A 27193-nucleotide genomic window follows, 5' to 3' on the forward strand; every position below is an offset into this window, starting at 1 on the left:
CAGCAGTGTGGTGGTTCCACAAGAGGCTAAGTATAAGGTTGCCATATGATCCTGCAACCCCGTTATTTGGTTTATACTTAGAAGAACTAAAAGCAAGGACACGAATAGGCATTTGCACACTAGTGTTTATGGCTGCAGTATTCATGATCTGCAATGGATGGAAGTGGCCTAAGGGTATATCAATGGGTGAATGGAAGGGCGAACTGCTGTGTATACATACAATGGAATACTGAGTGGCTGCAAGAAGTAATGAAGTTGTGAGGCATGCAACTAGGTGAATGAACCTTGAGGACATTATGTTGAGTGAAATAAGCCAGAAATGAAAGGACAAATACTGTAAGGTCTCACTAATATAAACTAACCATAATGAGCAAATACTGAGAATTGAATTTGAGAGCATAGGTTATCAGGGGATAGAATGTGGGCAGAGATCAGGCAATTGATGATGTAGGAGTACAGAATGTGCAATAACACTTATTGTAAAAGTTCCTAGATTGTAATCTCTTACAGCGGTCACATCTATTCCTGAGTTTTAACTGTTATTTAAGAGATCTTTAGTTGGTACAACATTTACATTCTCTATAGCAAACTATTCTAATTTAACCTGTACGATCAGTTTACTTAAACAACATAATTACATGGAAGCTAGAACAGGGAATGAGACCACATTATTCTGTACAGGTTAATGTAACACCCTGATACATTCCAGAGTATTTGGGGCAGAAAATAAAATAAAATAGAAAAAAAGTATTTGCACTGTCCTCTTGAGGGACTGGGGGAAAATATGGAAATATTAAACTTCCCCACCTGGGGAATTCCTGATATTCTCACAAGCATTAGGGACTCCCAATTTAATAGGTCAAGCCCTCAATCTTGTGGCTTGCCATTATGAAACGAATTATTCCTGCAAAGGGCAAGCTAAGCCTACTTATAATTATGCCTAAGAGTCACCCCCAGAGAACCTATTTTGTTGCTCAGATGTGGCCTCTCTCTCTCAGCCAACTCTGCAAATAAACTCACTCCCCCTCACCCCACCTTATGTGGGACCTGACTCCCAAAGGTGTAAGTCTCCCTGGCAACAAGGGACATGACTCCCAGGGATGAGACTAGTCCTGGCATCGTGGGATTGAGAATGCCTTCTTGACCAAAAGGGGAAAAGAAAGGAAACAAAATAAAGTTTCAGCGGCTCAGAGATTTCAAATAGTTGAGAAATAATTCTGGAGGCTATTCTTATGATTTATATAGATATTCCTTTTTAGTTTCTTACATATTAGAAAAGGTAGAAGGAAATACCTGAATCTTTTGAACAGTAATCAAGTAAACTTGATTCTTGGTGAGGACTGTAGAGTTACATAGCTTTTATCATATGACCATGTGATTATGAAAACCTTATAACTTACATTCCCTTTATCCAGTGTATGGGCAGTTGAGTAAAAAAAGAAAGACAAAAAATATATAAATATTAGGGGGGATAAAGGCTATGGGACGGTTTGGGTGTTCTTTTTTATTTTCATTTTTTTCTTTATTTTGGAGTAATGAAAATGTTCTAAAATTGATTGTGGCAATGAATGCACAACTATTTCCTGATACTGTGAGCCACTGATTCTATACTTTGGATGGATTAAATGTGTGTGACTATATCTCAATAAAATTGCATTTAGGAAAAAAAAAACCTAAGGATAGATATTGAGTACTTAAATTCTTCATATATTTGTCATGAAATACATTGTATATAGAAAGAGATACAATGAATCTGTAGTTTGAAGAGGAAAGAATATTTGTCTCACCTAGCCTTAGAAATAGAGGGTTATAACTTTTAAGCCTCCTCTGATTCATTCTTTGAGGTTTTTTTTTCCCTGTCCAGAGAGGGACTTGAATGTTGGGTGAATCTTTCCCTTACTTTTCTTTGTAGTTTTACAACAGTGTATATGTAAACAACCCTACATGACCTATCAGAAAGGAAACCTTTCCGTATGGACTCCCATGACCTTTTTTTGCTCAACATTTTAGATTCATTTATGTTGATGCAGGGAGCTGCAGTTCACTCATTTTCTAGGTGTATAGTATTCCATTGATTTAATATTCCATAATTTATTCATCTATTCCACTTTTTATGCATATTTTGGTCATTTCCAGTTTTCTTTGCTGTTCCAAACATAGTTGCTTTGAACATTTTTGTGCAAGTCTTTAGAGCACACACGTTAAATCACTATCTAGCAGTAGCATGTTTGGGCCACAGGACTTGTATATGTTTAATCTTATTAATACCAAATTCATTTCCAAAGTGATTGTTCCAAAACTTACTCCCCAAAATATGAGTACTCATTGCTCCACATGCTCAAAAATTCTTGAAATTGTCACACTTCAATGAATGCCAATCAGTTGAGCATGAAATGGCATTTCATGGCGGTCTTACTTTGCACTTCCTAATTTACTAATAAGTTTGAACATCTTTTCACGTTTGTTGGCCATGTCTCCTCTTCCCTGAAATGGGTGTTTTTCCCCTCACTTTATTGAGTTGCCACTTGCTTCTTATTGATTTGTAGAAGTTTACATATTCAAGATACCAATCCTATGTAAAATCTGATTGTATTCTCTCAGTTTGTGGCTTTTCTCAGTTAAAATAAAATAAAATAAAATAGGAGACAGAAGATTTAGATTTTAGACCTTGAGTGTTCGAGGTGATGAGGAGAAATCCAAATAAAATCTCATAGTTAACTGGAGACATGGGCTTACATGACTGAAGAACCAAAGTGGCAGATAGAAAAACTATGATGAATTAGTCAGTGGAAAAAGAAGAAGGGGCACTAACAAGATTTGGTAGCAGAATGAAATCACAAGCTGGAACTGACTTACAAAAAAGATAGGAAATTTGTCCCAGATCATAAAAGCAGTCAGCAGAAGAGCTAAGATCAGAACCCAGCAATTACCCTTCGAAGACCTTGCTCTCATCCAGCATGTTATGTAGCCCACCCAGTGGTGGGTTGCTTCTAACACTTGTTTGATCTTCCTGGGAGGCTGATTAGTTATGAATCCAAAACTTTCTGCTGACTGGCTTTTCTTGTCTTCCTGTTTTCAGCCTTCATTCATGTTCCTTCCCCTTTTTAAAGATTATTCTGAATTTAGTTTTAATGAAGAATTGATAGTAAACATTAACCTTCAATGAGTAAGAGTAAAACCTCGCTGAGTCAAAGAACTGATAAACTGTTAGTCACATTGTGGAAATAGACATATGGATAGACAGCCTAGAGAGAGATGACATCTTCATCAAAAGAAACAAACCTGTAAATCTAAAACATAAAAATTAAAGTCCATGGTTGTGTGAACAAGAGCAATACAGAGCTTGCTTAAGAACTTTAAGTGGTAAAATATATGCTAATAAAGCCTTAAAAATTAAAGCTCTTGTGTAAATATTAAATCTTACAAAAAATAGTTATCTTCTTAAAACATGGGTCTTACATAATTTACTAGAAAAGCACTTTGGACTACTCTGAAAAAACCAAATTGATTAAAGGACACCTATAGAAGCCACAAACCAAAACGCATTTTAGAAATTACAATGATACTAAACAAGGTGCAGCTTCCGAAACTTTTACCAGAAAGCATTCATTTCCTGTACTTCATAAGTAGAGAAATAATATCAACAGCAACAACAAAAAAGCAACAAAAAAATGGATCCCTAAATTCTATAAAATCAATATAATAATGATTTTTTTTTCCTCCCCCCAAAAAAGTTTCTTTCCAGTTGTGTTAGTATAAAGAAAACTGTGATTGTGACTTAGGGTAATGAGAAGGTCAAAATAAACTAAGAAGAAATAGCTGTACAGTTTCCAGTATCCTACCCCCCTCCAAGGGAAACAAGAAACGTAAAAGGTGTTAAGAGGGCAATTTTATTTAAAGCAAAATATGTGTGTGTGTGTGTGTGTGTGTGTGTGTGTGTGTGTGTATAATTATCAAGCCTAAGGAAACCTGAGTAGAGAAACAAACATCAAAAAAGATGGATCCTCTGCATGTGTATGATTCATGTCAAAAATAATTTTTTTTATTCTGTTCTTGAGGTTTTCAATTTTTATGGTTTTATTCAGTCATGTTTATAGTTTTTGCCCAACGTGTTTAACCTAAGAGAAGCCAACTAGGTTCTGGGAAGGATGCCTGCCCTAATCTGGGCCAGGCAGGAATTGCACAATTCACTGCACAATTCAGCGTAAGTAACAGCTACTAAAAATTTAGGAAAACAAAGGAACATATCAGTAGCCAAGTAGCGAAAAAGAAAGTATCAAAGGAAATCTTGGGCATAACATTTGATGCAAAAACTGGTACGAATTACTGCAAACATATCCCCAAACGATCTTTTGGTCCTATGGAAGGTCATCATTGTTAAACCCACACAGCTGACGTATCCGAAGACATTCTAGCTTCTGGACATCAGTAAGCTAATCACTGAAACCTACTTAATCAGCATGTTAGCTGACTGCTGAAAATTTCTGTGACGGATCCAGAGCTTCGTTCTTATTAAAATGAGGCTGAATTTTAATAATGAAATTATCCCAAATTGATTTACCCCATCAGTATATGGCTAAAAGATCTAACATTAACAAAACAAGAGGAAGGCAGTTTGCTATAGCAAAAGGGACAGTAGCACAACATTGTGAACATAATTAAAAGTACTCAGTTAAATATCTGAGTGTGGTCAAAGGGGGAAATTTTATGTTGGTATATATGTTACTAGAATAAAATTTAAAAAAAAAAATACACAGGACTTAACACAAATTGTGAACCCTAATGTAAACCATGGACTATAAGTTAATAGTGCAGGTATAAAAATGTGCTTTCATCAATTGTAACAAATGTATCACACTAATACAAGGTGTTAATAGGGGGCCATATGGAACTCTACATTTTATGCATGACTTTTCTGTAAACCTACAATTTCTCTAATTAAAAAGGAAACTATTTGCACAACAAACCCAGTTCTACTCTAAATGAGTCTCTTATCTTTCTTTAGTTTCCTTCTTTTAAGATGTGGTATGACAGGTGCTCTGAATTTCTTGGAACAAAGACATCAAACAGCTGTAAGTGGAGTACAGAGAAGTAGAGAGAGTCATGAATTCTGAGAATAACCCACAACCCATTTTTGAATGAGTGCAGATTTGTATGAGTCTTATCATGACTAATCTCAATTCAAGTTTCCTATGACTTAAAATGTTTGAACACAGTTTCTTAATCTGGTCCCATCATACAAAATATATACTAAGAAACAAAGGTTAATTAGCATTTAACAGGCCAACAATATGCCAAAAAGCAACTGCATATTAGAATATCGAGAAATGTATAATTAGTAATACAGGAAATTATACTGAGACAGAACCGAACTTGGTAGCCTGACCATCAAAACTACAGAGAACCCACAGGTGTTCTGGATTCTTTACCTGCTCAGGCTCACACCTGCCCGGTGGTGATGCCTAGTGGCTGGCGACTCACTGCACAGGGTAAGCCCAACTGCGTCAAGGCTGTCCTATTCCCTGAGTAGGGGCTTTTATTTAGTTTACTGCAACTATTATTTCTCAATACAAATCAAAAAAGCAGGCTAGAAGTGGGTTTTGGTGATCCTGAATCACAGCTGAGATGACCAAGTTATTATCTAGCCTCTGTAAAAATCCAGCTGTGAGGGACGAGACACAGACATCTCTGGGGAGTTGTGCTCCTCAAGCGTGTGTGGCGGGTGGGAAATATTTACTAATATAGCACAGTAGCCCAGCTTCAAGTAGCTCAGTGTCTCCAAGCCAGAGGACGCAGAGCGTTTCTGGCCTACAGCCCTAGACTGACCTGCTGCCTGAATAAATTGGCCTGATGTGCGCCTCCTACACAGAACCTTCTGGCACACAAGTGTCTCGGGAGGCGTATGTCTTAGCCAGAGTAGAGTCAACATTTTCCTAGTGGGGAAGAAAGCGAGATAGGTCAGGAAGTAAAAAGAAACTTAGAGAAGAGCTACATTTTCCATTGAGGCACAAAGAAGACCACACTTGGGGAAACTGAACAATAGTTTTTACTATTATCTTTCCTCTCAACAAACTCAAAAAGAACCTTGGCAAAAAAACTGCATTTCTCACCACCCTCTCCCCAGGAAGGGACTCTTCAGTAACTTTCCTTCCATGTGTCTAAATTCTGGAATCTATTCTCCTTCTAGGAGAGGTGCACTCATATTTTAAATTGCAGCCAACCCTTGATTACAGCAAATAGAGAACACAGATTTTCCACTTCTCTCATTAATTTATCCTGCCACCTGATCTGTGGTTGGATTTATTAAACATCTCAAACTCTTAGAAAGATTTTATCCAGTAATTTTTTATGACTTAACTGTAGCACTGATCAAAGTAGTCCTTGCTAAAGTGTTGCATTTCACAAAGGACAGGAAGGTAACAAATATATCAGGAGACTTTTTGTTTTCCAATGGCTTTACGAGGAATCAGAAAAGGAGTAAAAAAGCTCAGTTATTGGCAGTGTTTATTTTAAAAATTTACATGTAAAGTTAGTATTGGGGCAGAAAGGAGGGAAATAAAGCTGACAAATACCAATGGAGTAAATAATATTTATATTAGTTTACTGACACTGTACAACATTTTAGGTTCACACATTTTATAACTAGACGATCAATGTACTGTCTTCACAGGACTATGGAGATGATTAAAAGTGCTCAATAAAGGATTTAACATGAGTGCTTACAAAATAGTATTACTGTGATGATGATGATGATGATGGTAAAATATTTATTCTAGGAAAGCCATACTTCTCTACTTACCTATGTTCCATTCACCCTGATTACTACACCAAAACAGAGCCTACCCATTTTTATTGTAACCTAGGGAGGTTTTATAAAAGTGAGAACAAACAAGGCAACTCTAAGAGACAATATCTGCAGAAAACTGAAGCAGAAATCTGCCTAGGAAAAGTTAGTAATTCTTGCATTTGGCTATAGCTCAAGGTTTTAAAACTATAACCTATTTTTTCCATATTTCAATGATCATCCATTTATTTTTTCAGGGAGCTAAATGGCAAAAACAGAGTAAGACCATATTTTACTCTAAACTATGCAATGCTGACTATAGAGTTGGCAGTGGAAATCTCTCTAATACAAAGAGTTTAATTAATATTAAGGTTGAGTTATAACTTCTAGACAATAAAATCAGTTGAGATTTTTAACACCTTTTCCTAGAAAGAGTTAACATCCAAAACAGCTGCTAACATTTGCAACAATCTCATTTATAGCTAGGACAGAAATGCTAGTTTTAATGAAAATATAAGTTTGTATAAAAACAATCCAAAAGTCTCTCCCAAGTGCTTAACTTAATAGTTTTCCCAATTTTATGTTCCCAACTGTGTCTATTTCACAATTCACATTTTGGCTGCCCTCCTTATTTGCCCTTGGTTTAAACATTGTGCAAGTTACAGTCCAAAAAGAACTCAACTTCTTTTTCTTTTAAAGCCACAATGTACCCACTGGGATGATCACATAAAAGGGTACAATGGTGGTGACGTTGATAGCAAAATATTACCCAGGCTATGTCAAATGATTTTTAGTCACTGATACTGGCCTGTTACCAACAGATGCATAGGACTGGCTGGGTCACCTATGTGACGGGAGGTCTTCACGGCATCATCAGAGTAAACAAATGCAGGGAGGAGGCTGACAAAATTTACAGACCTTAGCGCGCACAACAAATCACGCACTTGACTGCTGCACAGCAGGAGTCCAAAGGGCACCTTTCCCATACAAGAGGCTGCAAGATCCCCAGCAGGGACTGCTCCTGCAGGCAGCGTCTGCAGCAGGAGGTACAGGCCTCCCACAGGCAGGAGCAGCCACGCCTTGCTGAGGCCCAGGATGTGCTCCCCAGCCCTGACAGAAGAGACAGACCCCAACCAAAGAGGCACAGCAGTCTCCCAGAAACGCCCGGCAAGATGAAGAGGAACAAGCAGTCAAACATTATAGAGAAATGAGGCACCAAAGCATGCTTCAAAGCAGTGCACAGGAGGTAAGTCCTGTTATTTATGGAATTAATTTGTGAATCAATGATGGCATTGTGACTCCACATTTCTCCCTCTCCACCCATGTTATCTATTAATACCATTTGACTTTTTTTTAAGGCACTATCACAAGCCTCAGATGAGCAGGACAGCTGGACCTTGCAATTATAAGGTATAAATATCTCCACCTTGATTTAGTATACACACAATTCAGGAGCCAAAAAAATCTATGAATGTGTTGTTTGCCAGTCCTCTAAAATTGACAAAAGCAGATAAACCTGGTTTTCTCATGCGAAACAAATTTTGTAGGCTTGCATATTACTTTAAATTGTGGAAAAGATAAAAATTAAAACCCTCTTACTGATCTGCCTCCCAATCCTCTTTAGTCCATCTGCTCCCCCTCCCGACCCCAGCCCCATCATCACTGCATACCCAACTGAGTTTTTCTTGAGTCACAGCTCAGTACATACTTTAACCATTTGGGCAGGCAAATGCCAGAATTTCCAAAAGAAATGCCTTAAGTTTCTGTGGTGGTAGCTGTTGACATTTGTAGGAAAGATTTAAGTCAGGCTTCTAGCAACAAGGAAACATGCTTGTGATACAAAGAAAGGTGTTTCATTTATGATTACCCTGCCCTCTTCATGAATGTCCCAGATGGCCAGATAGTACCTGATTTATGAAGATCTTGATACTAGAAAATTAAGACCTGCTTTCTAGTCCTGGCTGTCACTAATTGGCTTAGTGACCTTGAACAAGTTATTTCACTAAGTATACACACACACACAATGAAGGGGAAAATGATTTCCAAATTCTTTTCAATCCCCATGATTCTATGATGTTATAATCTATAATATTACGTCTAGCCAACAGATTTTTAAAACTAGCCCAGGGTGTTTTCTTGGCCTTACATCAGGTCATTATTGGGCTTAATGCAATATCTAAAATACAGCAGAGGTCACAGGCACCACTGAGTAGATTGCAACACACGCAGCTGCCTGGAGAGAGGGAGCTGGTGTCCTAGGTCAGAGCCCCCGCCCCTGCTGGGGAGGAGCAGCCCCTGCCGCCCAGGACTGGGCCCTCAGGGAGGAGGAGGTGAGAGGATGGCGGAGGACCCCAGTGCTGCCAACAGGAACGTGGACATATGGAAGAGCAAGAAGCTCATCAAGAGCTTGGAGGAGGCCCATGGTGAGCACCGCATCCAGCCCCCTCCCCCACGTGTCCTCCTGATTCCAGACCCTCAGGATGGCCACCCCCACACCATGGCCGGATGGAGAGAACCAGGCAGTAGCCTACTCCCACCTTCTGGACCTCTGGAAATGGCACAAGCATGATTTCGTTGATCATTCCTCCCAAGGACAAGATTCCATCAGTGGTAAAGATATTAGCAGATGATTTTGAAACTGCTTCTAACATTAAGTCACGAGTAAACTGCCTTTAAGTCCTGGGAGCCATTACATCTGTACAACAAAGACTCAAACTTTATAACAAAATACCTCCCAAATGGTCTGGTTGTTTACTGTGGAACAATTGTAATGGAAGAAAGAAAGGAAAAAGAAAGTCAACATTGACTTTGAGTCTTTCAAGCCAAGTAATACATCATTATATTTCTGTGCCAACACATTCCATATGGAGGCCCTTAGAGCACTACTGTCAGATGATAAGTTTGGCTTCACTGTAATAGACGGCAGTGGTGCACTTTTTGGCACACTCCAAGGAAACACAAGAGAAGTCCTGCACAAATTCACTGTGGATATCCCAAAGAAATACAGTAGAGGAGGTCAGTCTGCTTGTGTTTTGCTGGTATAAGAATGAAAAAACAACATAAGTATGTTTAAAAAGTAGCTGAGACTGCTGTGCAGCTGTTTATTTCTGGGGACAAAGTGAACATGGCTGGTCTTGTTTTAGTGGGATCAGCTGACTTTAAAACTGAACTAAATCAATCTGACATGTTTTATCAGAGATTGCAGTCAAAAGTTTTAAAATTAGTGGATATCTCCTATGGCAGTGAAATAGATTCAACAAAGCTAATGAGTTATCTACTGAAGTTCTTGCCAAGGCAAAATTTATTCAAGAGAAGAAATTAATAAGACACTGTTTTGATGAAATATGACATATTTGCCAGGACACAGGCAAATACTGTTTTGGAGTTGAAGACACACTAAAGGCTTTGGAAATGGGAGCTGAGAGATTCTAATAGTCTATGAAAATCTGGATATAATGAGATACGTTCTTCATTACCAAGGCACAGAAGAGGAGAAAATTCTCTATCTGACTCCAGAACAAGAGAAGGATAAATCCCATTTCACAGACAAAGAGATGGGACAGGAACATGAGCTGATTGAGAGCATGCCCCTGCTGGAATGGTTTGCTAACAACAATAAAAAATTTGGAGCTACAGATGTGGCCCTCTCTCTCTATCTAAAGCCACCTTGGCAGGTGATCTCGCTGCCCTCCCCCCTACACGAGACCTGACTCCCAGTGGTGAAAATCTCCCTGGCAACACAGGATATGGACCCAGCATCGTGGGATTGAGAACATCTTCTTGATCAAAAGGGGGATGCGAAATGAAACAAAATGGAGCTGAGAGATTCCAAATGGAGCCGAGAGGTCACTCTGGTGGACATTCTTATGCACTATATAGATAACACTTTTTAGATTTTAATGTATTGGAATAGCTAGAAGTAAACACCTGAAACTATCAAACTTCAACCCAGTAGCCTTGACTCTTGAAGACGATTGTATAACAATGTAGATTACAAGGGGTGACAGTGTGATTGTGAAAACCTTGTGGATCGCACTCCCCTTATCCAGTGTATGGATGGATGAGTAGAAAAATGGGGACAAAAACTAAATGAAAAATTGGGTGGGATTGCGGGAGATGACTTGCGTGTTCTTTTTTACTTTTATTTTTTATTCTTATTCTTTTTCTTTCTGGTGTAAGGAAAATGTTCAAAAATAGTTTGGGGTGATGAATGCACAACTATATTATGGTACTGTGAACAGGTGATTGTACACCATGGATGACTGTATGGTATGTGAAATATCTCAATAAAACTGATTTAAAAAAATTGGAGCTGTACTGGAAATGGTCACAGATAAGTCACAAGAAGGATCCCAGTTTGCGAAAAGATTTGGTGGAACTGGAGGTATCTTGCGGTACCGAGCAGATTTCCGGGGAATGGAATACCAAGGAGGAGATGAATTTTTTGACCTTGATGACTAGTAGGTAGTCGACATGGGCCTGGCAAACCGTGCCTCATCTTCCAGCATCCAACTCAAGGAGCATATACCCATGGTGGAATCCGAAAAGATCTCTGCTTTATAATTGGAACTTTTCCATAACTTAATCCATGAGCATTGGATAGTGAAAAGAAAACTGAAACAAAACTAGACCCAACCCTACACTTTGGTTTGTCATGATGTCAGTGCAGCAGCCTACAGCTAAATTCCTAAATGCCACTTGGGATGAATTTAAGAAAAAATCCTAGTTTTTACTTGTACTTGATGATGAAATCGGTGGCTCTTATATTTTATGGAGAAAATAATGATTTTTTAAACATTAATACATAAAAGCAAAAATATTTTAACTGCTCTAAACCTTCAAAAGCTAACAGAAGTGAGATCATTAAAAAGAAAAGTGAAATCAGAAAGTTAATGCCAACTACTAGTTGAGTAAAGGTTGGCTAAGATCCAGGAGCAGATGGCATACTCACGTAGGCCACAAAGGTGCAGAGTCAGATTGCCTTCTTGCAGAGACTGAAAATGGGTCCATAAATTAGGCTTCAAATAAATGAGTGGAAATGGTCAAAGTATGAACTGTATACTCTGGTCCAGAGAAGATACTAGAATTGTGTGGCATTAGCCACAGAAGACTTTCTGGAAGCAGTGAGTTCACAGGAATTGGGGAAAAAATTCAATGAGTAAATATAGCCCTCATTCATGAACAGCACAGGGACTCAGAGACAAGACCTTTCTGGTTAAATATTCATTCAACAAACATTCATTGAACACTGGATACATGCCAGTTATATAGTGTTAATTATACAGAGAGAATTAAAATACAGTGTGGTAACTGCTGCAAAGTGTTATAGAGATAGGAGTTAAAATACAATATTGTAACTATTGCAAGGGAGATAAACCCATGGTACTAGGGGGAAAAAGTAATGATCAGAATAGCTAACATGGTAAGTGCTTCATAGGCATTATCTCTTCATTACAGAGAATCCAGTAAGGCTCATTTTATAGATGAGGGAATTGAGGTTCAAAAAGTTTAAGTTTCCCAAGGTGCTACTAATTGGAAGGTCCAGAATTCAAATCTAGATCTGTTACTCCAAAGCCTATTCTCTCACTAAGATATATTGTCTGTACAGTTTATTTTATTAATTTGTATTGTTATTTAAACACTTTTTATAAAGTACTTGCTATGTTCCAGGCACTGTTCTAAGAATTATACAAACATTTATTCAATTAACTCTTACAATGATTCCATGAGGTAAATGCTATTGTTATCTCCATTTTACAGATGAGGAAACTAGGCAGAAATAAAAAGAATATCCAATATCTAATTCAGACTTGTAAGGTGGCACTTTCAGAAGTGGGAGGAGAGTGGATAGGGTGGAGAGAGGACATTAGGGCAGCTCCTGAGCTACATCTTGAAGAAGCAGCAAAAGTTAGGTGAAGAGAAAGCAAAGGTGTTACCAGGCAGTGGGAAGGCTACGCAAAGGCACAGAGACAAGAGTACAGTAGCTTTAGAGATGCAAGTGGCTCAGTGTTGTTGGGGCAGGGGAAACCTGGTAGAAAGCCTTCAAATTTCCATCTAAGAAATAAGGAGAAGCAGGGACATCATGCAGTGATGATACAGGGTCAGTGCGATCAGGCAGGATAACTTAAAGGAGGTAGAATTAGCATGAGTTGATCAGACAGCCTGAGGAGGTGATGGGAAGAGAAGAGTTAAGTGTAACTCAGAGGTTTCTGAAGCCATTTAACAAGGGAAGAAACACAGGAAGAAAAATAGTTTAATTTAAAACATTTGGAGTATGAGACATGTTAAGTGTGAGGACACTCAAAAAGAGATGTCCAAGAGGCAGATGGAGACACTGGTCTGGAACTTGGGAGGGAATGAGATCTAGGGAAACTGTGCAGAGTGCAAAGGGAAGGGATGCAGTGGAACAACAACATTTAGGGAAAGGACTGCAGAAGAGGCACAGGAAACTACAGAGTTCCCAAGGGAGTAGAAACTCTGGGAGAGGGGGTAGTCATAGAAGCAAAAGAGAAAAAAGTTTCAAGAAGCGAGTCTCAGGTGTTCAGTTCAGCCAGAGAAATTTCAGTCATGTGACATGGATAAAAATGAGTTGCAGTGCGATGAGGAGTGATTGCAAAATGAAGAAGAGCCCACAAATACAGACATCCTTTCATGCAATATATCAGTGAAGGGAAGAAATCTGAGGGATGCAGAGTCAAGGAGAAGATATACACCCATACTTACACACACAATTCACACATTTTAGACAGAAAGACTTGTGTCTGTTTATCCATCTCAGGGGAGGAGATAAAACACAAGATAGAAAGGGATACTCGATGGCATGAGTGGAAGACAGGATGTGCAGTAACAGGATGCAAGCCACAAGAGAGACATCTCTTCCTTTGAAATGGGAGATAAAAACAGGTTCAAGTTTAGGTAAATTTGTAGGTAGAGACAAGGGTGGGGAAAGCCTAAGGAAATGATGGATGGCCTCTTCTCCTGGTGGAGAGTGAGGGAGGTTGTGGAGTGTGTCATTTAAAAGGAGTAATAAAGCGAAATAACCGTTAGGAAAATGGGAGAAGACAGGTGTGCCTGTATGCATCGTTCACTGCTGTCTCCCAGTACCCAGGAGAGTGCCTGCCATGGCATGAGTGATAGGAATTTTAATGTTTGTCAAGTTTTCTTCAGTAGTACTCACCTCCCTGGTATAGAGAAAAGTTAAAATGGCAATCAAGGTTTTTGGTTCTGAGAGGAAAATATGCCATAATGATAGAGTTGCAAGTAAGTTGGAGGTCTTGTCAAGAGATCCAAACCGGGATAAGGAAGAAAATGTATGGAGAAGAGGAAATATACACACACACACACTATCACACATATCTATACTCTGGCATGGTTAGTCAGGGTTCGGAAGTCAGTTGAAGTTTATATTTATTTCTGACTAAATGTGTATTTAAAAAACAACAGAAAAAACAAAAATCAATGGCACTTAATTAAAAAATAAAAGGGGACTCCTTTGCAAAATCTACCACACAGGGCTGGGCACATAGCAGACCCCTAATAAACACCAGCCGACTTGGTGCAAATCATTTGTGTGGCCTGAGATAAAGATTATGTTTAGTTTTATTTCAACTTTTCCTGTCACTCCACAGAACACATTCTCTAGATGGTATCTTCCATAGATGTTGAAATGTTCTTTCTAAAATAACTACTCTTCTGTCATTCCAAAATGAAATTTCTGCATCCCTCATGGAGCATAATTATTAGGAAAAAAATAAACTTCAACTTTCAGTGTCAACTTTAAATTATGTTATGTTATAGGGATATTATTCCCCAAGAGGTCCAGTTCTTCAGTTTGATTTCCCAAGAGAAGTCACAGGAGAAATTTAGACAGATTTAATATGTCTTTGGAAAACTAGTATATTAATCTATTTTGCTCTTTTCTTCCAATTATCTTCACATGTCCCCCAAACCCCTGGATTTTCTAGGAGACAACCACTATTTATTGGTATGAATATTTTTCTCCTTCAAAATGGGAGGATGATTAATCTCCCTTAGCAAACTATTTTATAATCATTCAATTCTATTCTTCTAATTTCCTCTTAGATTCACTTGAGAGGATTTCTACCACCTTCCTTTTTCCCTTCTCTAGTCAAGTTTAAAAGACATAGGGGAACCAGTAAAAACTACCAGGGTCCTGTCATCAAAGCATGGGCCTGAGGCCACACTGTGTAGCTCATCAATTCAAATCCCATTGGAAGGCTTGCTTGGGAGCCCTGAAAAATATTTTTAACCAGGTTGCTGACTTGGAGACATTTCCTGTTTTCTCTGGTACTTGTTTATGAAGAGCAAAATTATTACCCAAATTCTGGCATTAAAAAACCTGAAGTTAATTTTCTCCATTTCTCAGTATCCTGGTATTGCAGACTATGCAATGGTAAATACATGTCATTAAAACGTAAACATGAAAAATAGTTACTTTGGAATTTACTATTTTAATAAAATTTTAAGGGTGGAAATTTGGATACTTCCTTTATTCTTATATTTCAACTTAATATGAGCAAATTAAAAGCTATTCAAAAAATAATCTGTGGTCTCTGAATTAAGAAAATCATTCACAGAAACATAAGAAAACAAGTATGTTATAAAATAAATTATTTTTACTACAAAAATATTTAGAATACGAAAGGAGCTAGAGCAGGGATTCTTCATTTTTTTGTGGGCCATGACAAAAAGTAATGTTTTTAAAGCCACAAAATGAAATCAACAGGGTTTCAAAGGAATTATGATGAAATAATTATGTTGAAATGGTTTATTACAATATTTACAAATATGTTAGAATAGTTATAATATTAAAAATTTCCATAAATGTATGTGTTTCTGTTTTAACACATTAATAACAAGATCTAGGGGAGATCTGATAGCTATTGTATTTTAAAAATAATAATTAGCATAAACAACATTTCATGATTTCTGCAACAACTGTAAAATAACATATCAGTGACAAAGTCACAGGTACAACTAATGCTACTGAACTTTGTTGTGTATATTTATAATTGAGAGACATGTTAAATTTCATTTAGTTTAGTTTAATGAAATTACTGGTGATTTTTTTTTTTCTCATCTAAGTCACAAACCCACAAACTTAAGAACCCCTGAGCTGGAGAATTATAAGTGAATATTTCAAGTAGTGTCCTAGTGTATTCAACTTAAACCTTCTATACAAAAAAAAATTGGCTTGCAAGAATTTTTCAGAATATAAGAACTTTATGCCATGAGCTCCTCTCTGTCCTATTTCACATTGTACTAGTTGAAAGTAACATATATTAATTATAAAAGATCCTCAAAACTATAATAGTTTAAGGGTTTATGTAGATAATAAAATTACTAAATCCATTTCTAAGAGAAACTAGTATTTCTATATTATTTCAGTTAGGCTTAGGAGCCAGGCAGGGTTGTTTGGGGATGTAATTTAAAAAACAACAAACAGCTGAGTAAAAACTGTGTATTCTGAAAGAAAGAAATCATTCCAAATATCACAAGAATCTAATTCAATCTAGAAGAAAAAACATTTTGAAAAATTCTTGGGACTTAGATGAAGACTTCTGGAGATATTTCTTTGAAGCTGTGTACCTATACTCACTCACATACAAATTAAGAATAAAACTATCTGAAAGAGTATTAAACTTTATTATTGATTCACAGGAAGTTGTAAAGATAGTACATTGTGTTTTGTTTTTTAAACACAAGACAGTCATTTTCTGTCCCTCTGTTTCTGTATCTTATTATAACATTGTTGATCTTGCCTAATTCAGAGGAATGTTGCAAGAAATAATTACAAAATGGTTTTGCCATTCCAAAACAACAATACTTCAAAATTTAAAAATAGTTATATTATTGAAAATGCCATGAACCACTACCTCTTCGGTTCCTATAAATTATAATGTACAGTTAAATGAAATCAGGCAAAACTTATATCTGAAGGGAATAAGAATGGGGGATGGAGAGAAAGTAAGAAAGAGAAACGAAGAAAAGAAGGGGAGGGAGGAGGAAGGACTGAGGGGTTGGGAGAGAGGAAAAGAGAGAAATAAGAGCAAGAAACTGAGAGGCCCAGCGAGGTATACTTTGGAATAACAACCAAATCTCTGGATTTCACAAGCCAGATCTTCAAAGATGGAAGATCCTCTAATACAAAACAGACATACCCGTAGACACAAATGACACCCTATTGTTCCTGTTCCTTGAGAATCTTCTCTTCTTTTTAAAACCTCCATGTTCAAAGTTAATTTTCTCTGATATTATAATTCTCTATTGTAAACACTTTCGTGCTTAATTAGCCAGTAAAGCCGAAGACTTTTTGAGTACATAGAGATAAAAGTAGGGACACTTAAAGCAACAAATTGAAGAATGTAGTAATAAAACACTGGGGCAGGGGGAGTGGGGGGGACTTGTCAAGATATTTAAAATGCAGACCCAAAGACAAAAATAAAAAATAAAGAACATAGTATCATACAAAATTTCAGTTAAAGACGAAGATGCATATAAAATCTAGCCTGCCTAGGCTTAAAATTTATGTTTTTCTCTTTCTTCCAGATTACCAATGGGCAGACCACATGACATCTGAACATAAATTGAGGTATGGATTACACATCAGTGTATGTCTCTTCAGCCCAATGGCTGATTTAAATATGTTTACTCTCTACCCTCTAAAATGGAACATAGTTTTTTAAAAGGTAAAATACTTTAGGGAAGGTGGGAAAATTTAGGCTAAAGTGAAATATAAAATATGGAGAAAATGTTTTTATTTACTGTGAGCATCTGAGACAAAGTTTTACCATATGTGGTCACCTCAAATAGATGAAAATAAAAATTATATTCAACAAACAATACTCTGATACTATTTTTCTCTGTATATACTCTATCAACTGTAAGAGACTCATGAGTCATCAGCCCGTTTTCGTCAGGGGATTCAAAACATCCTGCACATTCTGTATCTCTTCCCAAAAACTTCCTTCTTTGAATTGTAGTAGTATGCAGTATCTACTGCTACTGTAATGATGAAATAATTTTTAAAAATACTTCTAAAATGAATGGAAACTTCTAGCACATTCAACATCACTCCAAATGATCAAATAGTTTCTTAGATGGAAGGTCTCCAAAACTGTAAATGTACTGTGCCAAATCCTACTGGTCACTTAAATAATTTCCAGTTAAATAAATAGAAAGTGCCTTTTATGTATAAGGCTCCTATTAAAGCAGGCAATTTTCTCAAAGCATGGCCCCTTTTTTCTAAGATCTAAAATCTAGGAGAGGTGATAAGATATGCATATAAGTAACTACAATAAAAGGCATTATGAATTCCTTCGCACTTCATCTACTCCAGTACATCATCTCCTGAATCATCAATAACCCCTTCTACTAAGTCACTGCCGACACCACTCAACCAGTATATCCCATTTCTAAAAACATTCTCCCTTAGCTACCAGCCCTTTATTATTCCTCTTCAGAAAAAGTTCTTGAACATAATAGCCTAGATTCACAATCTTCAATTTCTCTCTTCTCTTTCTTTATAGAATCCACTTCAATCATACTTTTGTTCCCACCGTATCACCAAAAGTATGAAGCTCACCAATGACCTCCACATGACAATTTCAATAGTCCCTACTCAATTGTCTTTTTGGACTTCTCAGTAGTATTTGACACATGATCATTTCCTCCAACTTGAAACACTTTCTTTACTTGGATTCCAAGCTGTCCCTCTTTATTAGGTCCTCCTCCCTCACTAGACACTCACACTCCCTTTTTTCATGTCCTGTTTCATTTTCTGACCTCTACATATTGGAGTGATTCAGACTGTTTTTGGAATACTTCTCCAGTTATCTACCTCTAGAGAAGGTCCTAACTCTGAATGAATATCAGAGTCAATGTGGGGAGCTTCTAAAGAAGCCAGTGCTTTAACCCCACTCCATTTCAAAGGAATCAGTCTCTCGGGATGAGGTCCAGAGTTGCATTTTCCTTCCAATTCCCTTCTTCCACAGATGCTTACTCCAAATATCCAGATGTCTGGGTTGAGAATCCCTGCCCTAAGTGATCATACCCACTACACATTCTGTACCCTGAAGACTCATGAAATGTAAATAGGGGGCAGCCCTTTCCCATGAACTCCAGACCACCTTAGCCTACCACTATTTCACACCACCCCTTGGATATGTAATGGGGATCTCAAACCCAACATGTTCAAAACCAAACTCCTGATCTCCTGCCATGACCCTGTTCCTCCCACAGTCTTCTCATCTCAGTTAATGGCCACTCCATATTTTCAACTGCTCAGGTCAAGAGCCTTGGAGTTATCCTCATCCCCTGGCTTTCTCTCACACTGTAATCCTGCCCTTCAGCAAATCCTGCTGCTCTACTTTCAAAGTGACTCCATCTGCAACATGACTGCCATCCAGATCCAACCCAACCCCTCCCATTTGAATTTCTGCCATCATTTCATAACAGGCCTTCATTCTTTGACCCTTGTGAGTCTAACCTTAGCACAAAACTCAGGGTTACCCTTAAAAATGATAAGTCAGATTGTGTCAATCATCTGCCAAAAATCTGCCACTGGCTTCCTAGCTCACTCAGAACAAAAGCAAAAACCTTACAATGGCTAATTAAGCCCTGCATTAACTGCCTCCCACCCTTGTTCCATTTCCAGAGACAATGGATTTCAGAACAAAATGACTGAAGGAATCCAATCTTTTTGGCTATCTCCAGGAATAACAAAATAACACAAGTGCTAACAGGAATCAATTCCTGGTATTATTATTATTAACCCATGTTATTATTATGGGTTAAGTCTTAACTTTTTCAAGCCTTTTGCTTGTGACGGTAATTCATGGAAGAGTAAATGACTTTCAAGCACAAATTTATATTAAATACTTTTTAAAATTAGCTTACTGTTTCCACTTTTCTGGATTATGCAGCCATTTCCTTACTCTTTTTCCTACACGTTCTAGTAACTCCTTAGTCATTTGTTTACTTGTTTACGATTTGCTTTATTTCCTTTCTTATTCTACACTATATTTAAAAGTTATGATTATTCAGTTAGGAATTTGGTTAGAAAAATCCAGTTAGGTTTTTCAATCTGAAGTATTAGAAGCTCTTAACTTCTATCAACTTGTGTTCCAAAAGACAAAAGTCAGAAATTTGGAACTCAGAAACAGAAATACTTACCCTGTCAATGCCTTCCATTCAAAGTAAATGCAATTAATGCCCATGGAATGAAGTAAGAGGGGACTTCAGATAGGCTTTTGAATACTAATGTTTATATTTCCTCATACCAAGTCATTCTATGGAAGCTACTAGGAAAGTTTCTAACCACACAGCCCATACAGAGCAAAGCTATCTATCTTAACAATTCACTAAAGGGTTCTCTGATTGCTCAATTCTTTTGTTTTGAGAATGGCTGTGTGTGCATTCACATGGTTCAGCGTTACTGAATTCTAAATCTAAACTCTTTAGAGATTACATTCTGGCTTGTCAAGAAGGTATCATTATTATCCACTTATATCTTCAAGCTCTCCCTCGCTTCTGGGTCTTTTCTGTCTAAAAGTAAACATACTCAAGACTTTCCCAACTTAAAAAAAAATAATAAGATAATATAAAACAAACAAACAAAACAACTTCCCAGGACCCTCACATCCACCCTGGACTCTGGCCTTTCTAGACCGTTGTCATCAATTATAGTTCCTCACATTTCACAACCCACGTCCTTCTGGGTTCTCCATGAAAACTGCTCTTAGGAGGTGGCTAAATGAATCCATGTTGTTAAATCCAACCTGATTATTTCACTACTCATCCTACTGAACCTGTCAGCATTATTTGGTGCACTTTGGTACAGCCCTCTTCATATTCTCAAACCATTCTTTCCCTGTCCTTTGTGACACCACTCTCTAATTTACTTCTCCTCTCACCTTTCTACTGTGTTTTCTCAGCCAGATTATCTTCCTCTTACCTTTGCACTCTGACCTCTCCCTTAGGCTATTTTATTAGTGCCAGGACTTACTCTATCTGACCATCAGTCTATCTGACATCACCTCTGGAGGAAAGTCTGAACTTTCCATGGGACTGTCTCCCAAGCACTCAAGCTGTACTCACACTCCCACCCACCAAAACGGCAAGCCTCCAGTGATCCCTGAGTCACTCAGTTCTCAGTCATCTGATCTTTTCCCTTAAATCTCTACTTAAGAACACTCATCCAGATTTATACTTCCAAATATCCCCTCTATGGGAACAAATATAAATTAATACATTTGCTTCTAGCTCCTACTCTCAAGCTTCAGTTTTATATCTCCAATTGCATTTTTGACTCTCCTCTTGGATTGTGTATTTTAAATTGAACAGGTTTCAAACTGTCAACCTCAAACTACATTCAGCTGTTCCTCCTGATTTCCTAATTTCTATTCATTTTCCCAACTAAACAAACCTGAAACTAATGGCAGTCCTGCTTGAGATGCATGTCTGACTGCTTTTCCAGTTCTATCCAGCTTTAGCTCCGGCTGGGACTCCTTACTCAATCCTAAACTCTTAAGGAAAACCTTGAGATCCTCCTCAGCCCATACTTGGCACAATTCTTGGAAATGAAAACAAACTTCCATCCTAACTAAGCCTGGTTGCTGTACCAACCTATTGCTGTTCCATCTAATACAAACATCACTTAAACTTTTCATCACTCTATAAAAAACTTCTTGAAACTTGTTGTATTTAATAGGGTCATAACATCTTCTTCCCATTTGGCTTATTATTCTAAAGCCAGGTTTCCAAATGGTCTCCTCATTCCACCACCCCACACCCCAAAGCTTCCTGGCCAATCCATCTGTACTTCTATTGTCTTATTTCCTCCCCACCCACCTGCTGAATGAATGCTAACCTAATTTAAATTGTAAGATTTCCCAAAAAACCAAAGGAGGAGGGAGTCCAAACGTATCTGGTGACTTCTGTCTTCTTTAAAATGGCCAGCAAAGCCATCAGCTATTCTTAAAGGAGAGCTCTGAGACATGGTGTTCATTCTGAGGTGTGTCTATGTTTTAAATGTTAAATTATATAGATTTCGGAACCTTGTAAAGTCTTTTCTTTGCTCTTCTATCAAATGGATGTATATGCTAGTAATTTAGTGTGCACCATAAACTACAGTTAGCCTCTTTTTCCAAACTCCAAAGGAAGAAAAACATTTGTCCCTTATAAATACTTGTGGCAGACAATTGTTTTAGTTTTTAAAAACAGCTAACTAAATATTTCAAGTAAACAAAAAATAATGATGAATATGTGCAAAATGATTAATACTTGTACACTGTTAACTTTTTGCCTGCGCTCCTCACACACACACACACACACACACACACACACACTTCACTGTATTATTATCATTTAATTTAGTGTGTTAGCTGAGAATTGACATTTATTAGAATCCTATTTTTCAATGGATGGCAAATATTTCTTTGGAAAGCAGAATTCTAAACCTTTCTCTCACACCATTATTCTGACATGGAATAAAAGGCACTGAGCCCATGAAAACAGAGCAAAACAAAACATCATTCAGTCAAATTAAGTATTTTGAGGAATGCAATGACGTATCACGCCAAAGTCAGAGAAAAATATGTTTCTGAAAGCTGAGATAATAATATGGTCATATCATAAAGTCCAACTATTTTTCCTTCCACTAAAATACTACTATTTCCACAATTACAGGGAAAATTGACAAGTTTTTATGGGAAACAAATGAATACAAGATTTTTTAATACTACAGAAACTAATAATGAACTACTCAATTTCAACTTTACCTTTCTAATTTTCTTCTGGTTTCAGGATTTTGTCTGAAAACCGTATACAATAATAATAAAACATGATGGGATTGGGTGGCAGGAGCTCTGAGCTCTATTCATACCTCTGCTGGGGCTCTTTTTGAATTTCTTTTAGCCCAAACATGAACATTTCCCAAATTTTAACCATTTCTACTTTCTTTTATCTCTCCACATTCTCTCCCTTGAGTATTTCAGCCATTCCTGAGGTTTCAAGCAATGTCTAAGGAATGTAAAGAACAAGTACCTATGTCCTCCAGTTCACAATCACTTGCATCAACATTTACTCAACCCTATCACAAGCTAGGCATTAGCCCTTGTGCCAGAAATTAAAAGACAAGTAAGACACTGAATCTTACCTTATTGAGTCTTTGCCTTCAGTGAAGTTGTAATTTAGTGTCAAAAGACAGACAGTAAAATACAAATTTCAATATTATTTTGAATGCATATGGGGTGCTGTGGGGACGCAAAAGAGAGGCAATTAGCCCAAAATGGGGCATCAAGAGATGATGCCTAACATGAGTGCTGAAAAAATATGTCAGGCCAGGCAATAAGGCAAAGAAAGTTATGAAAACATTCCAGGCTGACTGGAGAAAAAAAGCAAGGCATTCCAGCTATGCCACCTAACCACGAGTATAAGTACCTCTAAGCAATGTAGTGAAGCCACAATTTCAAATGCAAAAAGTTGGGTTGCGATGCTAAGGAAAGATATTTTTACCATTTTACCAGTGTTTCACAAGGAGGGTAAGGGGGAGCAGGGCGTAGTGGAATTTTCAAGCTGTCATGCTCAATTCTGCTACATCCCCCTTGAAGGCTTTATGCTCCCACCCAGATGACCTCCCAGAGAATCATGACTGTACACCTCCTACTGCTAGAGGAAGTATGTTCTATCCTTCTGGAATGTTGTTTTGAAAAACTGGTACACAATGAAAGCAAGAAAAAAGTACATCAAAAAGGAGAGGAAGAGGAGCCTAAAGAGGGGAGAGAGAAAGGCCACAGAAGCTAAGAGGATAGTTTAAAGAAAGAGAAGCAGAGAAAAGAATAAAATAAGGACTGTGCTTAAGTCCATCCATGAGCCCAAATGCTTGGAGAGCTTGTTAGCATCCCAAATTGAACAAGTCTGAAACAATTCATTTTATTTATGGCAATAGTTTATTACTAAAGATTGGAATGCAGGTGCTTAACATATAGCAGTATTCACTACAGATGAGAAGGTACCCTGGTTCCATGTAACTGTAACCATGGAAATTTTGTATTACAAAGAGAAAAGAAAAAATAATTTTTCAAAGGCATATATACTGCATATATACTGGATATAAAATGATGCCCTTCAGAGAAGTCATATATACCAAGACTGGAGCCTAAGAAGAACAGGACATCCCAGGCCAGGCCATCTATGGACTGGTCCTTTCCTACCCTTCCAGTCTCATCTCTCCTAATTCAACTTTTCAGCAACAGCAAACTGTTTATGGTTTTCTGAACAAAACACATCAATTTATGTGGTCCATTCAGCCTAGAATGCCGCCTTCTAACCTCAACACCATGACCTAACTCCTCCTCTTTTAGATCCCCAGTTGGCATTTCCAAATGAACTGTCATGCCTCACGGGGACACACGCGTCTACATACACATCACTGGTCAGTGGTAGAGCCAGCACTGGAACCTAAGTAGCCCAGCTCCACAGCCTGTGATCTATCTAATCACTAGGCTATACTGTCTATGTTATTACAGTAAGATCGATCCTTATTTCTCTATGTATGCAATGCTCTTGACTGTCTGGTTATGTGTTTAAGTTCAATGAGATGATAGGATTGGATATATGTTTCTCTTTAAATATGAAACCTAGTATGAACTATAAATTAAATATCAAATATTGAAAATTACAAAATCTCTTCTAAAATATAGTTGTTGATACTTAATGTTTATAAAATACATAACTGTAACTTGCAAACCTAAAATATGTGAGGATTTATCATTCCTATGATAAGAAAAGCATCTTAGAGTCTAATGAAAACCCTTGGCAATTTGAATATTATATGATACTAAGCTGTACTTAGAAAAATCTCTTCTAAAATATATTTGTTGATATCTAATGTTTAAAAAATACATAACTGTAACTGGCAAACCTAAAATACATGAAGATTTATCATTCCTATAAGAAAAGCATCTTAGAATCTAATGAAAACCCTTGGCAATTTAAATATTATATGATACTAAATTGTACTATAATTATTTTAAAGGTCAAGAATCTTAAACATTTGGTCTTAAAACTCTTCACCTGGGTGATATAATCAGAAAATTAAAGTTGGAAAATATTTAATTATGAAAACAAGTAGAAATCTACTTATTTAATAATCTTTAAATAACAAGTATAATATTTTCCCACATGGGTCTTTTTTCCTATATTGCATAAAAAGAGCTTCTTTTAAATGGGCTTTTTAATGAACATGAGCATACATTTTATTTTCCAGTGCCAGTTTTAAGGAAGAATAAGATAAAGTGGTTTGAATAAACACTGTATCATTTACTAACTCATGGGAAACTCCATGAAGCTATGTATTGGACACCACTGTAAATTTTTTTATAAAAACTACAAAATAAATTTTTTTAAAAACTCTAAAACAATTAAAGAAAAAAATAAAAAAAAAAAACACAACTCAGACCCAGTCCAGCCTTTTAAGAAATGTATAGTCTGGTAGGATAGGAAAATGAACATAGAGCACAGGTGTAAAAATTAATTTTTTAATTTTTGTAGGAAAGGCTTCAAGAAGACAAATATATACCAAGAGAATGATCCCTCCTGACCCATAGCTGTAACACCATCAACATCCAATGTGGCAGTGAAATGGCGAGTAAATTATCTTTTTCTCAGAGAACTTCAATAAGCAAAATAGCATAGTGGTTAAGATCATGGGTTCTGAAGCTGGGCTGTCTGGGTTTAAATCTCAAATGTAGCAGGTACCAGTTGATTTTGTTGGTTCAATTAGCCACACTGTGCCTCTGTTTTCTCTTCTGTAATGATATGATGGCATATAATTCATAGAAGTACAGTACTGTTGGGAGGATGAGGTGGGTACATGTCAGTGAAACATGTAAAGCCTGGTACATAGAAGGTGTTCTAATTAAATGAATCAAAGTAGCTTTAAAAAAAGAGTATGAGATTTATGTGACTATTTGCACTGAGGCCTTAGGTACCTTATTGTTAAACACATATTGAAACATTTGCCAACCCACAGATTCAATTATGTGGCTGGTTCAATCTTTACTTCTCTATAAGCAATGGGTCAGCAGAGAGACCTTTAGTGCTCTTAATGAAACATTATGGAATATTTAATTTTAGTTCCATCACCTGAACCAGAAAAATGCCCCTTTAGTTGTCAATACTATTCATGTGAAGTGCAAAAATCACAACCACAAGCACCAGGAACTCAGAAAAACCACACATTGTCAACTGGGGCATAGTTAGCTGTTTTTGAGGTTTTCAGTTAATATTATTTTGTTACTTGTTTGCTCATTTTGCTGTGAGATGAGCAGGAGGAGATGACAAAGCCTTAGGAAAAAGATGAAACAAAAGAAAAACATATGGTTGAGAAAGGCTCAGTTCTTAAATCTTCCTATTGTTACCGATTTTTAAAAAATAATTTCTATCCATTTGTATTTGTGCAACAAATCAATCCTGTTCAAAGGCACCCAGACACTATCCCTGTTCACCAAAACTGTTTCTAATGTGGCCTTGCTCTGCTCAGCAGGTTTTAGTTTTCTCCCCTCAACCAGGGATCACATACTCTATAGAGTGAGAGACTTGTCCTGATAGTAAAGCAGCTTTGCTGTAAAAAGAGAATCACAGAATCTTAGAACCAAACCTAACTCTGAATATCACCTAATCCTAACCCTTCATTTTATTGAAAAAGCAGCCCACAGAAACCCAAGTCCCCTCAATTAGCTGGTGGCAGGACTGAAGCTATTTTTCCTTCTTTTGCCATTAGCTGTTTGGCTTTTTGTTTGTTTTTTCCTTCACTACAGCATGCCACACTGCCAGAGAATAAACTTAACTTCAAAACTGAAAGTCAGAGAAACAACACGTTTTTATGGCATGAACTTAAGAGTTGAAGAAATCAACTCTTTAAGGATGAAGAAATCTAATTTTGAGAAAATTCTGAGAAAAATATGAAACGGAGCAGCAGATTTTAATCTAGATTCAAGTAATCACAGGGAATGGAATCAACAATTGGCTAAATTCCATAGCTTAGAGCAAAATTATGGATAAGACTTTGTACAACATATTTAGACGTTTTCATTTCTGTTTCCCGCTCCTTGTACTCCCAACTCATTCTGGAGCAGATTTTTGTGATCAGAACAGGATTGCCAGGAACTTCCCTTACCAAGATCTCTATGGTCTGTCTTAACAGTGAGTGTCAGTTGGGAAAAGAAGGGGAGGAGAGGCAAGAAAAAAGGAGAGGAGAACTAAATTTCATTCAGATACTGTTGATTTTCATCCTCCTTCATGTTACTTATGAAGCTGCATTCTTAAATCACAAGTAATTTCAGACATGGTATTTACAATTAAGCAGGTAAATAATGAAATTTTTAT

General features: G+C 37.2%; 1 protein-coding gene, 1 long non-coding RNA gene and 1 pseudogene across 3 annotated transcripts in view; 2 read left to right on the top strand and 1 right to left on the bottom strand.

Annotated features, from left to right (window-relative positions):
• MDFIC (MyoD family inhibitor domain containing) overlaps positions 1–27193 on the bottom strand; it is a 107148-nt gene that overhangs the window by 14068 nt on the left and 65887 nt on the right. The gene's annotated exons all lie outside the window — the stretch shown is intronic.
• LOC119534212 lies at positions 7651–25451 on the top strand. The gene is made up of 4 exons (XR_005216984.1): positions 7651–8030; positions 8143–8194; positions 17354–17396; positions 25358–25451. It is a non-coding gene; the product is annotated as an uncharacterized LOC119534212 (long non-coding RNA).
• Positions 9123–11319, top strand: LOC119534211 (annotated as a pseudogene).

This window comes from Choloepus didactylus, chromosome 5 (genome assembly GCF_015220235.1).
Source record: "Choloepus didactylus isolate mChoDid1 chromosome 5, mChoDid1.pri, whole genome shotgun sequence".
Classification (NCBI taxonomy): domain Eukaryota; kingdom Metazoa; phylum Chordata; class Mammalia; order Pilosa; family Megalonychidae; genus Choloepus; species Choloepus didactylus.